We start from the raw sequence: 18,531 nt of genomic DNA, 5'->3' as shown, positions 1-18,531 counted from the left end.
CCTTTTCTACTGTTTTATCTCTAATGCCTATATTATTAACAAGTGACATTCATTTATTTATTTATTTTTATTCTGTTTGTTCTTTAGCAAATTTATAATCCACATAGCTTTGGACGTATCCTGCAGTGCCTTATGTAGTAGAGCAGAGTAGACCTGCCACCGAATTCCTTAACATTCATTCATTCTTGTTGAATTCGGGAGTATGCAGAATTTATTTATATGTGTTCATGAACAAACTCATTTTGCGCTCAGAATGCATGCCTGGATGAACCAGGTTCGCACTGTCGAGGGTTAGAGGTACCTGAGAACAGGTTTGAGAACCATTCATTGTGTTAACTGATAAGAGGAAATGGAGAGCAGCAACTTCTTTCTATTATTGCAGTATCCCTAAATGAACACAAGATGACAGTATTGACCATCACATGATACAGACACATATTATATTACAACTATAGATGTGTGCTTACCGGGTTGGGCACGCTTAAACAATATTGTAAATTCCGACACCAAGGAGACCTACAAATAAAATCCGAATTGAGGAAATACCGATTTAAATATAAACAGACTTAACTGAAAACCGTCCCATCGGTGATCTGCAGCGTCGGTTTTCAGGCAAGTCTGTTTATATTTAAATCGGTTTTTTCTCAATTCAGATTTTACTTGTAGCTCTCCTCGGTGTCTGATTTGTGGTAATCGTTTTAACGATTACCACCGTGCTGACCTCTATGTTTTGGTTTGGCAATGATTTGGTTTGGGATGTGGTTTTGCCCAAAACTTCTGAAAGGTTTAGGTTGTGGTTCTGGATGTAATTAAAAATTGTGGAAAATCTGTAAAATTATGTGATTTTGAGCTATTTTGCTCCTTTATTTAATGCATTAACATTCATTTCCAGTGATTTTCAGTCCACTTTCTAATGATCTCTTCTCAACTATCCAAAATTTCACCAATTTTGGCCAAAGTCTGCAGTGAGCTGGCTGGCTAAAATTAATGATAGAGTAGCGACAAAAATAGATGGCAATTTATTATTTCTTAACAATTTTATTGAGGGGGGGGGGCTGTGTTGCTCACAGTCAAAGATTAGAACATCGTGCTCATCACACTCAACCACACTTTTTTTTTACCTGCTTAATAAAGATGTCAATGACTGCCCTTGACAAAATTATTTTGAATACAAAAGTAGCAAAAACGTTACACTTTTTTTGGGGGCCAGCTACACTGCTGCTCACACTCAAACACAACACCCAGTTTTTTGCACACTTAATGAAGAGGTCACTGATACTGCCCCTCACCAAAGTGAAAATTACTTTGACTAGAAAAGTGAAAAGATTTTAAAAGAAATAATTGTTTTTTGGTGGATGCTGCTCACAGTCAAACTCTGTTTCTTGCCTTCTTCATAAAGATATCACTAAAACTGACCTTCACAAGATTGCTTCTTCACTAGAAAACTTTGGATCTTAAATTAAATAAATCTAATTTTTTTGGGGGGTTGCTGCTCAGAGTCCTACAGCAACAGCACCTTGTTGTTCCGCTAAATAGAATTAGAAAGAGATACTAGTTCAGAATAATGTCCAGCTACATAGAAATACTAGTTCAGGATGTGTATAATATGTATGTATATTGTTGCACACTGCTGGTGAAACACACACAAACAACTTCTTGCTTTTTACAAAATAAAGATTCCGTACAGTTTCTTGAGACCCGAGACACTAAATAAACAGACCAGCTCTCTAGACACCAGCCAGCTTTTCTAGCAATGGTCACCCTGAATAGTGAAACAAACAGGTTTTAATACCCTAGCTCTAGCTTGATGATAATGTTGCATTTAACATTTTGGAACATAAACCTTTTTTACATGAGTTAATGTGCACCAGGGATGGATCCTGGGGGGGGGGGGGGGGGGGGCAATTGGAGCGATCACCCTCTTTGCATGCTGCCGACCTCCAGTGCAAATGGACAGTGCCTTGCTCCCTGCGCCCTCGTCACAGACTGTGTGACATAATCATCATGTCCCAATGCTGTGCAGAGAGGAGCAGTTAACAGAAAAGATGACAGAAGAAAAGAAGATATTAGTAAAGTAAGAAAAGCCTGGTATAATGAAGGGGGACAGTGTGATAAGAGGGCACAGTGTGGTAAGGGTCACAGTGTGATAAGGGGCACAGTGTGATGAAGAATGAAATGTTTGATGAAGGGTGAACTGTGCTTTGTCCAGTGAAGGTTATTGCAAGCCATATTGCATTAAAAAGTGCCAGATATAACAGTATTTTTTTTTTTTCTAAAAAAAAGAAAGATTTGGAATTAACACAGAACTTTCATCCACTAATCTCTGCCCTCAAATATGCCAGGAGTTGAGGCTGTCTCTTCCTTAAATCACTCCACCTCCGCAGGAGCTGTTCAAAGGTATGTTTACAATAGTACGTTAAATAGTAACTGCCCTGTATTATCTTCATCTGTTATGTACCGAGCTGTGGGTCTATACAATTGCCCATTGCAGCCTGCAACCTGCAGCTAGGCACAGGCGAACATTGTCGAAAGCATGTTTGCAAGTGACTTAGACTTCTCAACGTACTGTATACTGATTGGTTCTCAGTACACGTATGGGCATAAGCGCAATAATCGCAGATCCTTTCAATACCATATGTACATTGACTGACTCACCTGTCAATTATTTGCAATCATCAACCGTATGCAGGCAATTAGAGGTGTGACAATGCCTACCCAGGCATACACAGGCAAACACAGGAGAACGCACCTACATGCCCCATATAAGAGCTGGAGAGACAATCATTCAATACTGCCATCTTGTGATTTCTGATCTCAGAGTAGACTTTTGAATATTTGGATTCAAAATTTTCTCACCAAACTGGGATTTCAGCTTGTGTCAAATTGGTGAGTACCAAGCCTTATGTGAGGCACTTTACAGCCCATTTAGGTACTGTTACTAATGTCTGTTTCTTTACTCCTCTATTGGCAAACAGCAAATTCTATTTTAACTTTGTGCTACAAAATCTTTCTTCTTGGTGAGTACAAGGCTCTATGTGAGCCATTTTATGGGGGAGGGGGGGCATTTAAGTATTGTCACTCATGACTGTCTGTTTACTCCTCTTTAGAAAACATGGCAGAACAAGAACAAGTTGGTATAAGTCAGGTGTCTGGCTCCTCCATTTCAGCCTTGCAGTGGAGGCAAACAAATTTTACATAAAGAGAGGTATAAGTGTTGGTCAAGCAGGTGCTGTAGAAGCTGCACTCTAATACCCGGCAGCTCTCCACCCCAGCCAATGGGATGATATCACAAAGTAAATGCCATGGCTCCAATTCATCGTACAGTGACTGAGGTCAAAAAACGGTAATGTATACAATGTGAACAACTAATTCATATATTGTGCTCTACATCCCTAGTACTGGTCATGTTAGTTTTCAAGTGACTTATCATCATCATTTATTTATTTAGCGCCACTAGTTCTGCAGCACTGTAGAAAGAACATTCACATCAGTTCCTGCCCCAATAGAGCTTACAGTCTAAATTCCCTAACACACACACACAGACAGACTGCGGTCAATTTGATAGCAGTCAATTAGCCTATTAGTATGTTTTTTGATTGTGGAAGGAAACAGGAGTACCCGGAGGAAACCCACATAAACACGCGGAGAACATACAAACACCGCACAGATAAGGCCATGTTCAGGAATCAAACTCATGACCCTAATGCTGTGAGGCAGAAGTGCTAACTAATTAGCCACCATGCTGCCCACAATTGTCCCAGCCACAATTGCAATGTCTTTATTAACTTTATAAACCTGCAAATTATAGAAATTGTCCACCTTGGGTGAAAGTATTAAAATTAAGTATTAGGGCTGCTTAGCTTTCTGTAATTAGTCTTTTACCTCTAGGGCAAAGATATATATATATATGGTCTTCAGAAAACTGCTGGCCAATAGGACCCAGTGGAACAGGACTGCCTCACAGCATGATAAAAGAGAGACTGTAGGACCCATAAAAAGACCAGTTTGTGAGCCTGGATGAGAAATGTTTTTGTGCTATGCTGTGAGGAAAAGTAAGGCAAGTGTTGTTGCTGAGCTATAGACTGCTGCAAAGGCCTGAGATGTGTTGCCAGCCAGAATACTGCTAGTGAGTCAGATTGGAGCTGACAACTATCTACACAACAGGAAACAGGTCTGTGTAATCAAACTGACTGTGTATTCTCACTCACAACACAGTTTATCCTACATTTTAAGAGCTGTGAGCTAGATTTACAAAGATATTTGCTTAACAAGTGGAGTACCTCATCCATCCTTCCAGCACATACCTGTAGCTTATGACCCCAGTTATAATTGAATTACAGATTTAATTACTAGTGCCCACTTTGACAGTAACCGTGTATTTGAAGCATCCTGTAACCTATTGTAATTTGAATATGCTAGCTATAGCTAGGTACACACTACAGAAATTTCAACCAACTTTTTATGCCGAGCGATTTTACATGCGATCGATGTTCCGATCGCTCGGTCCATGGACTGCATACACACTAGCCTTGTTTAGGACGATAAAGGGAAGAGCGGACGTCCCTTTAGTGACTTTTTACAGCCATGTTGTCGTGAGCAATGACTGTAATTTCGCACTCACTGTTGTGGATCGGTCGGAAGTTTATACACACTACACAGCGGAAACGAGATTGGAACAAAAATATTAAACAGTACGACCAACCAAATGAGGCGACAATCGTCCATTTGGGCAGACTTTCGACCATCGTGTCACTGCACACACTGACCCGACTTTTGAACGAGCGGTCGTATGTCGGCTGATTTAGCCGATTATTGGATAAAAACTGTGTAGTGTGTACCCAGCTTAAGAAATAGCATCATTCCTGACTTTTCTTCTGTAAGATTAGATTAAAACACAGTGATAATAGCCTTGGCAACACACTGCATTGTGTAACATCTGAGACAGAAACTGCTATATTTGATCTCTGTAATGAAGTTACAAGACTGCCATTATAATTATTTGCCTCCATTATAATAAAAGTGTCTCCCATCCAGTTCTATTGGGCACAAGCACATAAAGTCTGGCCAGTGAAAACATTTTTGCCAATTAGTTCTGCTGAGGATGGACTTCTTTTAAAGGGGATTCAATAATTGTGATATTATTTGCTGGTGATGTATTGTTTGAAATGAATGTTCTTTATGATATTAGGGACTAGAACTGTATTTTTTTATTTAGATTAAACTTGTTGCTAATTATTCTTTGTTCAGAAATATTTTAGTGACGTTTTGTCCCACTGCCGTACCGTGACCAAGACAAAAGCATCCAGAGACCAGGTACGATCCATACTACAGTCTCTCAACACCCTCCTCTAGGGTTGTTACATTTATAAGTTTTCTCAAATCTTTTAAAATTGTATACACAGAACAATGATATCACATACGGTCCTCGGTGCACACATAAGAGCACCTCCAGACCGGTTAAGGCAACAAAATATTGCCTTTAAAAGATCAAATGCTCTCTCAGCAACCAATCTGGTGGCTATATGCACTGAGTTGTACACAACTTCCTGTTCTGTGTGTGCGCAGGGTGTCCATGATGACATGAGGTCATCCCAAAGAGGCTGACACGTGGCCGGAAGACAAGCTTGTCGTACTGCCTGTTGGCTACAGTCAGTATCAACTGTGAGCAACTGTATATATGTATATATGATCTTTTGCAACTAGTTCTGAAATAAAACCAACAAATTGGTGAAATCTAAAAGTTTCTTGTGGTTTATCTAGCATCAAAGTTAATGATACCTATACCTAAAAGAGCACAGGTGCCCTGATAATAGCTTTCTGTCAATATAAATGTATGACATGTTTGACATCATTGACAATGATATTGACGTCACTTAAAATGTGAACTGTAAAATTGATGGTTTAAAAGCAGCAATGCAGGGTTCCGTCACCTGTATCATGTAATTTAAGAGTTAGGGTAAGGGTTAGGCGGTGGGATCCGGTATTGCCGCTTTAAAACCATCAATGTTATGGTCCCCGTTTTACGTGATGTCAATATCCACGGTATATGAGCATGTGCAGAGTAATTGTACACTTAAAATGCAAAACAATGCCTATTACGCTGTTTAATGAATCAGACTCATAGTGTTGTAGGGCACAAGGCCTAAAACTGCTTAAAATGCACAATTACAAACAAATACGCATCTAAAATGTAAAATAGTTTTAATGCATATAAATCACATGCAAATGCTATGTTTTAAAAATGTTGCTAATTGAAAGCATAGCTTCTAAGGGATCATATATTTAGTTAGTATTAAAAGTGTCATTAGTGAGGATTATTCAAAGCATAGGTACGGAAACAATCCAAAATTAATCCAAAGGAGACAAAAAAGAGATCCCACACAAAGTGTGCTTTTGTTTTTAATGGATTTTCACTTATTTTCTTAGTGCAGATGTGTTAACAAACCAGGTATGTTATACTCAAATTGATGAAACATAACATGAATGTATTGCTCCAAAGTCCGCCATGTGACCTGCTCATCAGTAAAGTGTCTCTGGAAAATATATTAAAATGTTGACAACCATAACACTAGCTTTATTCTAACAAAACAGGGAAAAATTACATCACTATCATTTGCTTTTTGTCAAACTCAGCATGATCGATGTTATACATAATAATTGACTCTAGTACAAACTGGAAAGAAGTAGAGATGCTCACTGACCCCTGTGTTCTGGTTTTGGTTTTGGTTTTGAATCTGGATTAATTTCGTGTTTTGGTTTTGCTTTTGGTTTGGGCACAACCCGCCCTTGCATGTTTTGCTTTTGGTTTAGGATCCTGATTTTTTTCTAAAATCCCTATTTTCTTTTGCTAAAATCATGTATTTTTTCACCCTACATTATTATTAACCTCAATAATACTAATTTAAATTCATTTGCAGTCAATTTTGACCACCTCACAGGTCATAATATTATTTTCATACACTTTCAAACAAAGACTGCAGATTTAGAAAACCAAGCCTGCTAGACCTATTATTTGTATTTCAGCAATGACAGCAATGGAGCAATGGAGCTCTGCTGAATGTCACTGGAGACTTTGAAGAACACTGCTACCCTTCCTCTTTCTTTTTTACCTATGACGCTGCCCAACTGTACTAGAGACTGCCAAGAACTGTGCTACCCCTTCTGTGTCCCTCTGTGAAATGGCGCTGGATCGCTCACGAGATCCGAGATCCGACCACATAACGATGACGTTTCGCCTTGTTTTCAATTCCGAAGGAGCGTAAAATGACTGAGCCGGCTCTGTACTCAGATATGCTAAGTTCGGGGGTGTTCGTTTCTCGGGGAACCGAGTCTGAGTATCTCTAGAAAGAAGCAGTCTTGCAAAAATACAAGATATTAAAATGGCAAATGATTTATCAATGCATGCATACCTTACAAGATTCTATGCACAAAAACTGTGTGTAACAGTTGCCAGTATTTAATGATTATACTGCTGTAAATGCAGTTAATGGTTATACCATTAATAATGAGACATTCTACAAAGTAGATTATATTAAGATCAGTCATGACAATAGCCCACAACTCTGAGACAAAACTGCTGCATCCATTCCTAGTGGTTCCAATGTGCACTTTCAGAAGCCCTTATGTCTGCAAGATTGGAAGTCTGTGAGGGTCAAGGTCTATACCTAAATGACCAAGTCAGGGAATTTGTCACACTTGTTTACTATATGTTTGATAGATTTACTCCGGGGTTAATTTATCAAGCTGCGGGTTTGGAAAGCTGGAGATGCTGCCTATAGCAACCAATCAGATTCTAGCTGTCATTTTGTAGAATGTACTAAATAACAGAATGATAACAGAATAGAATAAAACAATATATTCAGTTACTTCTGTATTTTTTAGGGTACCAGCTGCGCTACAATATAAATGCACTATATGGATACAAAAAAGAACACAATGACCAGCGATGTTCCTTCTTAGTGTAAATCTGTATGTATCTAGCAGAATATAAAGATGAGGTATTGGTTCTTGATCAAATAAGATATCAACCCAACGTCAAATGTCCTCATTTACTGCATGTACCTACACAGACATCTTTGTGTTCAGTATCACTAAAATACCGTTGAAATAGTATACACTTACTCACCACTAAGGAGAGAAATATGTGACACAAGGAAGCAGAATAGATGCTCCTTGCTCTCAGGCTTGGAGTAGACATTAAAGTTATCAGACCACTCTTCAGTGGGCTACATGCATAATCGGGCCTCAATTTAATACATGGAAACATGAGGAAAGTGGCTTTCTTATCCTCTGACAGATAAAATAACTAACCCATTTTTATGGATTTTAAACCCCTGTGTGATTCTTCCTGTTCCTCTGTGATCCAAACCATGGTTGACTTCTGCGGCAGTTGCTGAGATGCAGAGAAGCACAGGAAAATGTAGGAGTAAAGATGTGCTTCCCAGGGCTCCAGGTGTTATTTATCCAACATTATTGTGCACTCTCAAAGCTCATGCATATTGGCCAACAGTGTCAGTTTTGCTAAGACAGAGCTTATAGGAAAATGGGACTGACATTGAGCAAATATAGGTGTGATTGGGGTAGATCTGGTGGGTTTGGGGGGATGGAGTGCAGAGTTTGAAGCGTTGGGGTTAGAGAGGAGCGAATTGTCAAAACTTTTCAGAAAAAGAGTGCACATCTCCCTGTAAAATATTGCACCATCAACATCGTTCCAGATCTGTACATAGGCTCAACATAATGCAATTGCATGATGCAATTTTAAAAATACAGTACAGAATAGCATTCAGCGGATAGTGATGCAAAATCAAAAATCTGATATCTAAGTACTGGATTTTACACTTACCTCTAGTTGAGGCAATTAGGACAATTGTGTCCTAATTTTGCACTATTAAATGTTAGGAGGCATGCTTATGGCCTGTTATCTGCCCCCTTACCCCAAAGCTATGATTGCATAAACTGTTGGCTCAGACCAACTACTGAAATGAAAGAAAAACTAAACAAAATGAACATGGACATATTTCTCTGCTATCCTTCTCTTTGAGAAAGTCATTTGTATAACTAAACCATTTTGGGTTGATGCCTCTTGATAACTATAGATACATTTGATTGTATATAAGCCACTTATTTGATTTTTACTTCTGCTCCAAATTCTTAAATGTGGACTATGCTGTGATTGAATATACAGTTGTGGCTTGATCACTTTTAAATAACTTATTTGTGGCTGGATCATGTAGAAATAATTTATTGTAGAAATGTATTCCAATTAGTGGTGTATACACCAATGCACTTATTGTGTAACATTGGGATGTGTTTTGTGTGGAAATGTCTTATTTGGGGTTGTAAATTTTTTTTGAGGAATTCCCAAGCTAGCAATAGAATAGAGGGGATGGGTTTTTGAAACTGTCTAGAGAGAGGTAAACTCATGATAATTAACCCTGTTCATCATTCAGTGACCAACACATCTGTTTATCCTGTATACAGAACAGGGGGCTGCTGCCTTCCTGTCTGGTGTGGCTGCATCTCATAGAATGCAAGCAGCAAGTTTTAGCATATAACAGAGTAGTGTAAATATTGTCAACTTTGCATTGCATGTAAATCCATGTTTGGGAAAACATATTGTATCCTGACACTAAAAATAACTCAGACATGTTGGGGATGGAGAGGATCAGAGGGCAGCGTTACCCCCTGACAGGGGTTATGTCAGAACTGTATAAAAAGTGGGCTGTTTGAGCATGTAATGTGCATACCATCTGTACCTTTCTGGATGTCACTAGTACCTTCAACTACTGCCTATGAACTGTCCTTATTAAGACTAGAGATGCACAGGCTCAGTCCTCAGTTACGTGACAGTTACCTGTCACGTAACGGTCTTACATGACAGAACAGCGTCTCCTCCTTCAGTTTCTCAGGCAACTGCTGCTAGAAAAAAACGTAGTTTTCCCAAGAGATGCAGGGATGATGCAGATGACTCAGCACAACATTTTGACATCTGGTCTGATCTAAAAGAATTGACCATAAACCGTGACATCTCTGCCGTAACTCCACCTGATCCTACTATCAACATCCAAAGGATGGTGGAGGATTATTTTAACGACAGTATAGAAATAGACACGTCAAACAGTGCCTTTACATACTGGGGAGGAAAAAAAGGGAATTTGGAGACCCATGTACCAGCTTGCTTTGTACTGCCTAAGCTGCCCACCCTCCAGTGTATAATCGGAAAGAGTTTTCAGCACAGCCGGGAACCTTGTCAGCGATCAGCGTAGGAGGCTACTTCCTAAAAATTTGGAAAAGATGATGATCATTAAAATGAACTACAATTTCCATGAGGAAGACCTTTACCGCCAATTACATCAAAGTAAAGAGACTTCTGTAAAGATGAATTCCAGTGGGGATGAATTAATATTGTGTGAGGATGATGTGCACACTGAATAGGTTGAGGATGAGGCTGAGGATGATGACAACAACATCTTGCCACTGTAGAGTTAATTAACAGCACAGTTAGCTTAGGTGCTTTAAGGCCATTGTTAGCTTGTTTTGTGTGGGCCCAAACAAACCAAGCACTTTAGCCACAAAAGTGGCACTCTTGTGGCTGAAGTGATTGGTTTGTTAAAGTGTACATGTCCTATTTAAGATCCAACATAAGGATGGGTGGGAGGGCCCAAGGACAATTGCCTCTTGCACTGTTTGACATTTTGGGCTTGGTCTATCAGCTTGTGTAACAGTCGACAATTCAGGTTTCAACAGTATCATTAAGTCGCCAATTCACATGGTGCACAGTATGATTAGGCAAACTGTTCATATGTGGACAGTATTATTAGAGGGCTAGAGATATGGTTAAGGACAAGTCTAGGGACAGGGATAGGGATTGGGATAGGGACAGGGATAGGGATAAGGATAGGGACAGGTCTAGGGATAGGGATAGGGACAGGTCTAGGGATAGGGACAGGGTTAGAGTTAGGGATAATACTGTCTACACTTGAATTGTCAATCTAATAAATACTTTCTACATTGAAATTGATGCTCTAATAATACAGTTGATGTCATTATATTGTTGACTTTATAACCTGATCTACTCTGCTGCCCATCAATCATATTATGTGATAGGGACAGGGATAGGGATAGGGACAGGTCTAGGCATAGGGATAGGGACAGGTCTAGGGATAGGGACAGGGTTAGAGTTAGGGATATTACTGTCTACATTTGAATTGTCAATCTAATAAATACTGTCTACATTACAACTGATGCCCTAAAAATACTGTTGATGTCATTATATTGTCGACTGTATAACCTTGTCTATGTCATACGCCGGGTCTTTGGTACATCTAAACCCAGATCCGTTGTTTGTGCAGACCCCATTCCTCTTTTAAACATTTTCTGCGCTCTCATTCTCCCTCCACTATTTAAGGCACTATTTAAGGCACCTTCCTCCTTTCCCCTGTGCCTGTTCTTGGTCAACATCCTCCTAGGAACTAGCTGTGGATATTTTCTGCTCCCTGGTGTTCAGCCTGCTGTCTGCAGATCATCACTCCACCATTCCAGTGGTAATAGTCAGCAGTCCGCAGATCAACGCTTCATCCTCCTAGTGTTCTGTCCGTTTGTCCACAGATCATCGCTTCACCATTCCACTTCTATAGTCTGCAGTCATAGTCTGATCGTACTTTCCTCTCCCGCCTCTACTATCTAGTTGCTGATTTCCACTGATCTCGCCATACTCCTCAGAGGGTCGTGACTTGCGTAGCGGAAGAAGCTAAAACCATACCGTCTTGTGAGGGTCCCTGGGGAAGACCACTCGCTGCATTAGACACCGCGCCTCAGGTGAGTAGCAGCTATTTGGCAAGATCAGGGTCCGAGAATCCTAGATTTCCATGACAGTCTACTCTGCTGCCTATCAATCATATTATGTCAATCCAATATAAGGGTGGGTCGGAGTTCCGAAGGACAATTCCATCTAGCACCACTTTTCTTTTCTGCCACTGCTGTGTGGCAATGTTTCCTAAATGTGCTATGAACTGTAATGTGTTTGTGCCGTTACTAATTGACAGAGCAACCAGGCAGCTTGCTGCAGTCTTAGAGTTCATTGACAGCAGTGTTAGCTCAACTGCCTTAAGCCCATTGTTAGCTTGATTTGTGGGGGCCCAAACAAACCAAGCACTTCAGCCACAGGGAGTGCCATTCCTTGAGTGCTTGGTTTGTTAAAATGTGCATGCCCTTTTTAAGATCCAACATAAGCGTGGGTTTCCATCTTGCACCACTTTTCTTTGTTTTCTGCCATTGCTGTGTGGCAATGTTTCCTAGATGTGCTATGAACTGCCATGTGTTTGTATCGTTGCTCTGTCTCTTAGCATCCAGGCAGCTCGCTGCAGTCTTTGGCCGAAAGTGTATGAAAATAATATTGTGACCTGTGAGGTGGTCAAAATGGACTGAAAATGACTGGAAATTAGTGTTATTGAGGTTAATAATAATGTAGGGAGAAAAAAATAAATATGTGATTTTAGCATATTTGTGGATTGGGTGACATAATTACAGCAGCCATCAGCACAAGGATCCATGCAAGTTTATTTTTATCATTTATCCCACACAGTATAAAGCCTGAACTATGCTGGATAAGATGAAATGATGTTGAAGTGCATTTTCATGCTGGGACCTGTAGTTTCCAAATAGGAATTGACACAAAAATTTTTTGCAATAGTAAAACCCTTTCACCTGGGACACTATCTATATATTCTGTACATCAGCTTCAGATCCACCATATGTCTATAGGTTAAATCACAAACATTGATATGCTTTTTGCTATATGAAAGAGTGTGGCTACTTATAGAAGAATAATTACGGTGCTTTATGTATATTTCTAATAGATGATTTTATTATGTTCCTATACAAATTAAACTTTTATATTGTAGAGTATAAGTATTATATATATACTATTATACTGTATACACAGCTATTGGCCACAACATTGAAACCACTGAAAAGGGAAGTGAATAACATTGATTATCTTATTACAATGGCACCTGTCAAGGACTAGTATATATTAGGCAGCAACTGAACAGTCAGTTCTTGAAGCTAATGTGTTGGAAGAAAGAAAAGTAGGCAAGCGTAAAGATTTGAACTAATTTGACAATGGCTAAATTATGATGGCTAGATGACTCAGAGCATCTCCAAAACAGCAGGTCTTGTGGGGTGTTCCAGGTATATAGTGGTTTGTACCTACCAAAAGTGGTCCGAGGAAGGAAAACCGGTACCCAGGAACAGGGTCATGGGTGCCCAAGGCTCATTAATGCGTGTGAGGAGTGAAAGCTAGCCTGTCTGATTCAATCCTATAGAAGGGCTACTGAAGCACAAAATTGCTGAAAAAGTTAATGCTAAATATGAGCAGAGCATACCTGCCCCTGAATTTAAAAGCACATGTATCTTGAGCCTTGATGAATTTGGGAGCGCGCAAAGCCTAAATACGTGCCCATAATTTCTAAGCATGGATTGCGCTCAGAATTTGTGCCTTGTTGAATCAGGCCTGTCATCTTTCCTGTAGAGAAACCCAGAGTCAATCAACTTTATACATGCCAACTGCTCCTAAACTCCAGAGACAGTACCAATTTTTGGCTTTGAAATGGAGTGTGACATACTGGTAAGGGTGGGTGCAGGGACGGGCTGGGCCAGACAGAAAAAAGTCTATTTTGGGCCAGTCCTCTATTGCTTAGTGGATGACCCCTCCTCCGGGACCAGCCACCTTCTATCATTGGCCACAGATCCTTTCAATCCATCCCCCCTCCCATGTCCCTCCACTCCTTCCTCTATATGTGGCCTATTTAGAGACCAGGGGCTATATTTACTAAACTGCAAGTTTGAAAAAGTGGAGATGTTGCCTATAGCAACCAATCAGATTCTAGTTATCATTTATTTAGTACCTTCTACAAAATTACAGCTATAATCTGATTGGTTGCTATAGGCAACATCTCCACTTTTTTAAACCCAGTTTAGTAAATCTAGCCGACGGTATGAAACGGGATGTGCACCAAGTGACAGGTTCTGTCCCATGTGTGCAGAGCAGCGCGTGCGGAAGGAACAAGGTAAGTGGGTGAGTGGTTAATAAAATAGCAACATAATGTGTGTGTGTGTGAGGGGGGAGCATATCAACACAATGGGGTAAATGTATCAAGCTGAGAGTTTTCCAGCGGGTTTGAAAAACCAATCAGATTCTAGCTATCATTTATTTAGTACATTCTACAAAATGATAGCTAGAATCTGATTGGTTGCTATAGGCAACATCTCCACTTTTCAAACCCGCCAGAAAACTCTCAGCTTGATACATTTACCCCAATGTGTGTGTGTGAGGGGGGGGGGGCATGTCAACACAACGTGTGTTTGAGGGTGGAGAATGTCAACTAGAGATGCTCACTGACCCCCGTGAAGTGGTTTTTGTTTTGGATCTGGATTAGCTTTGTGTTTTGGTTTTGGTTTTGGCAAAACCACCCTTGTGTGTTTTGGTTTTGGATCTGTATTTTTTTAGTAAAATTGCTAAAATATGTCAAAATCACATAATTTTGCTCTTTTTTTAATCATACATTATTATTACCCTCACTTACACTAATTTAAAGTCATTTGTAGTAAATTTTGACCACCTCACAGGTCACATTATTATTTTCCTACACTTTTGGACAAATACTGCAGCTGGATGCTAGGCAACAGAGCAATGACTCAATCACACGGCAGTTCATAGCACATCTAGGACACATTGGCACACAGCAGTGGCAGAAAAGATAAGTGGTGCAAGAGGCAATTGTCCTTGGGCCCTCCCACCCACCCTTATGTTGGATCTTAAATAGGACATGCACACTTTAACAAACTAAGCACTTCAGCCACAAAAGTGCCACTCCTTGTGGCTGAAGTGCTTGGTTTGTTTGGGCCCACACAAAACAAGCTAACATTGGGCTTAAAGCACCTAAGCTAACTGTGCTGTTAATGAACTCTACAGTGGCAAGATGTTGTTGTCATTATCCTCAGCCTCATCCTCACCCTCATCAGTGTGTCCATCATCCTCACACATTATTAATTCATCACCAATGGAATCCATCTTTACAGAAGTATCAGTATTTTGATGTAATTGGCGGGAAAGGCCTTGATCGTGGATCTTTTCCACATTTTTAAGAAGTAGCCTCTTATGCCGATCGCTGACAAGGTTCCCGGCTGTGCTAAAAACGCTTTCCGAGTACACACTGGAGGGTGGGCAGCTTAGACAGTGCAAAGCGAGTTGGTACATGGGTCTCCAAATTCCCTTTTTTTCCTACCAGTATGTAAAGGGACAGTCTGATGTGTTTATTTCTATGCTGTCATGAAAATAATCTTCCACCATCTTTTGGATGTTGATAGTAGGATCAGATGGAGTTACGGCAGAGGATTCACATTTTCTGGTCAATTCTTTTAGACCAGACCAGATGTCAAAATGTTGTTTGTAAGTTTTTTCTAAGCAGCACTTGAGTGAGAAACTGCTCCTTGCATCTCTTCAGATATGGGTCATTTGGAAACAAAGAGAAGACATAGCTCTTAAACCTAGGATCAAGCACAGTCACCAAAATGTAGTGATCCGATTTCAAGATTTTGATAACTCTTGGATCCTTGCAAACCGAATAAAGTACTTGATCTACAAGTCCGACATACTTAGTGTAATTGCTTTATTTAATCTCCTCCTTCAGTTTCTCAAGCTGTTGTTCCAAAAGTCTTATTAAGGGAATCACTTGACTCAAGCTAGCAGCAGGACCATATTTTCCATTGGGCACGATGGGCAGCTGCCTGGGGGCCCCACGGGTAAGGGGGCCCCATAGGCACGGCTCTTAATGAGAATAAATAATCCTGCAAAAGAAAAAAACCTGCAAATAAAACCTACAAGGGTCACTGAGCAAGTACATCTATCTATCTCTATCTATCTATATATATATATCTATATCTGTATCTGTATACATCTATATATCTATATCTATATCTAGGGGCCCCAATGCACTGCTTTGCCCGGAGGCCCATAATGTTGTTAAGATGGCCCTGGCTAGCAGTGTCTGAACTCACTTTACAGGTGACTACTTCAAATGGTTTCAGCCCTTGCACAACACGGAAAGCATTCTCCACTGCGCTTGACTAAAATACATCCCCCTTCCCTTCCCAATGTCATGGCTTATGGAGTAAGCGTAGATGGCTTTTCGCTGTTCCTCAGTTCGCAGAAGCATATACAGGGTGGAATTCCACCTTGTCACCACTTCTTGCTTCAGTTGGTGGCAGGGAAAATTAAATTGCTCTTGTAGCTGCTGCAATCTCCTACACGCTGTTGCCGAATGTCGGAAATGTCCAGATATTTTACGGGCCAGAGACAGCATCTCCTGCTAGTCCCTGTCATTTTTTAAAAAGCTCTGCACTACCAAGTTTATTGTGTGAGCAAAACAGGGAATGTGATGGAATTCACCCAGCTGTAATGCTCTCACAATATTGGTAGCGTTATCAGAAATGACAGATCCGGAGGAGAGTCCAAGCGGGATAAGCCATGTTGCAATGACATCACTTAGTTTTAGTAACAGATTGTCAGCTGTATGCCTCTTAGTGAAGCCGGTGATACACAGAGTAGCCTGCCTCTGACAAATGTGACGTACTTGGGTACATGCTGCTACTGTTCCTACTGGTGAAGGCGAATCATCAACCCAGTGGGCTGCCACAGTCATATAATCTTTAGTTTGCCCAGTTCCGCTTGTTCACATATCTGTGGTTAAGTGTACAGTGGGTAGAATGGCATTTTGCAGCCCAATAATAACATTTTTACGAACCTTCTGGTAGAGGTGAGGAATAGCTTTTCTACTGAATTGGTGTCGTGATGGAATTTGGTAACGGGGACACAAGACCTCAAGTAGCGTTCTAAAACCAGCTGCAATAATAGTGAATATTGGATGCAGATCTAATATTAGCATAGTCGCTATGGCGTCTGTGATCCGCTTTGCGAATGTGTGACAGCTTTCATACTTGCTTCCTCTTGCAAACAATTGTTTAACAGTCAATTGTTGCTAGTAGTCTTCTTCTTGGTCTGCTTCTGGGATGAAGATTCATCCCTAGCAGCAGCAACAGAAGCAGCAGTGGAACTAACGCTCAAGAATTCTTCTGAGGAATCCAAGATAGTGGAGGAGTCATCTAGCCTTAGCAACTTGGATGGAGGACTAACTCCGATCGCTACTGAGGATATTGACGAGGACGGTGTTGTGGGTGTAGATTGCACACGTCGGGATGTAGGTGAGAGAAGGGTCCTAGCTGATGATGGACTGCTTGTTGTTGTTTTTTTAGCATAACTTTCTGCCCAACACCTTGCCATTAACTCATATCAAATGGCGTGACATGGATGAGGTTCCTAGAAGGTTAAGGTCCCTCCCTCGACTGACTGTGGTTATACATATACTACAAATGGCTAGACAACTGTTGTCAGGATTTGGGTAGAAATAATTCCACACATAAGAGGTGGATTTTTTGGTCTTATGTCCAGGCATGACAATGGCCTTCTTCTTATCACGTGCCAGAACCGCTTCCACTGGTGCAGGACTTACACAAACAACCTCATCCTCATCAACATCCTTATTAGCGCCCTCGTCGGCTACACAAATCTCCCCCTCATCCTCTTCCAATTCCGAAGTGGCATCCTCAATTGGTGTATAACCAGCTACACTCTGGCTGTTCAGGCACATATCAGCAGAAATGCTGAAAGGGGCCTTCTTTATGGGTACACTATCAGAATGGTCACGATTACACATACCACTCATGGATGGACTCTCCTCAGGGATTGGTGTCATTTCTGAATCTGAGCATACATTTTCCTCTAATGTCTTACTGTTTTTTTCAAGCTCGGCTTTTACACGTAACAGTATTTTTGTACCCCTTTTGGACTCCAAATTACTTGGTCTTGCTTGGTCGTGACCTTACAAGAAGGAGCCTCAGTAACAATTTTAGATCTCGCACTCATAGAGAAAGGCAAAGGCCTCATTCTTTCTTTGCCACTGCGTGTGTAGAATGGCATGTTGGCATTTTTTTTATCGGCACTTTTCCTGGATTACAGCTCTTTTTCTCTTCAGCACAGTAAAAGGGTGTTTTTTTGCTTGTTTTTTTCCCTCACTTCAAAAGACTATGTACTTTTACATAGGCTTTACAAGATGACGTACAGGGATAACTATCATCAGGACTAGTGCCAGCAGCTGCTTGCTGCTCTTGCTCTTCTGTGTACTGCTGTGAATCCATTTTGATAACACCGTACACTTAGTAGTCCAGATTCAGAAAAAAAGAGTGCAATGACTGGTATATTAGGATTTCAGCAATGACCAATGCAGCTCCTCTATAAGGGTGTATATCAGACCCTACACTTTGTAGTGCAAATTCAGAAAAATAGAGTGCAATGACTGGTATATTAAGTTTCAGCAATGACCAACGCAGCTCTTCTATAAGTGTGTATATCAGACCCTGAACTTTGTAGTGCAAATTAAGTAAAAAAGAGTGCAATGACTGGTATATTAGTAT

The sequence above is a fragment of the Mixophyes fleayi genome, chromosome 2 (genome assembly GCF_038048845.1).
Source record: "Mixophyes fleayi isolate aMixFle1 chromosome 2, aMixFle1.hap1, whole genome shotgun sequence".
Lineage (NCBI taxonomy): Eukaryota > Metazoa > Chordata > Amphibia > Anura > Limnodynastidae > Mixophyes > Mixophyes fleayi.
Note: the sequence above shows the minus strand (reverse complement) of the source record.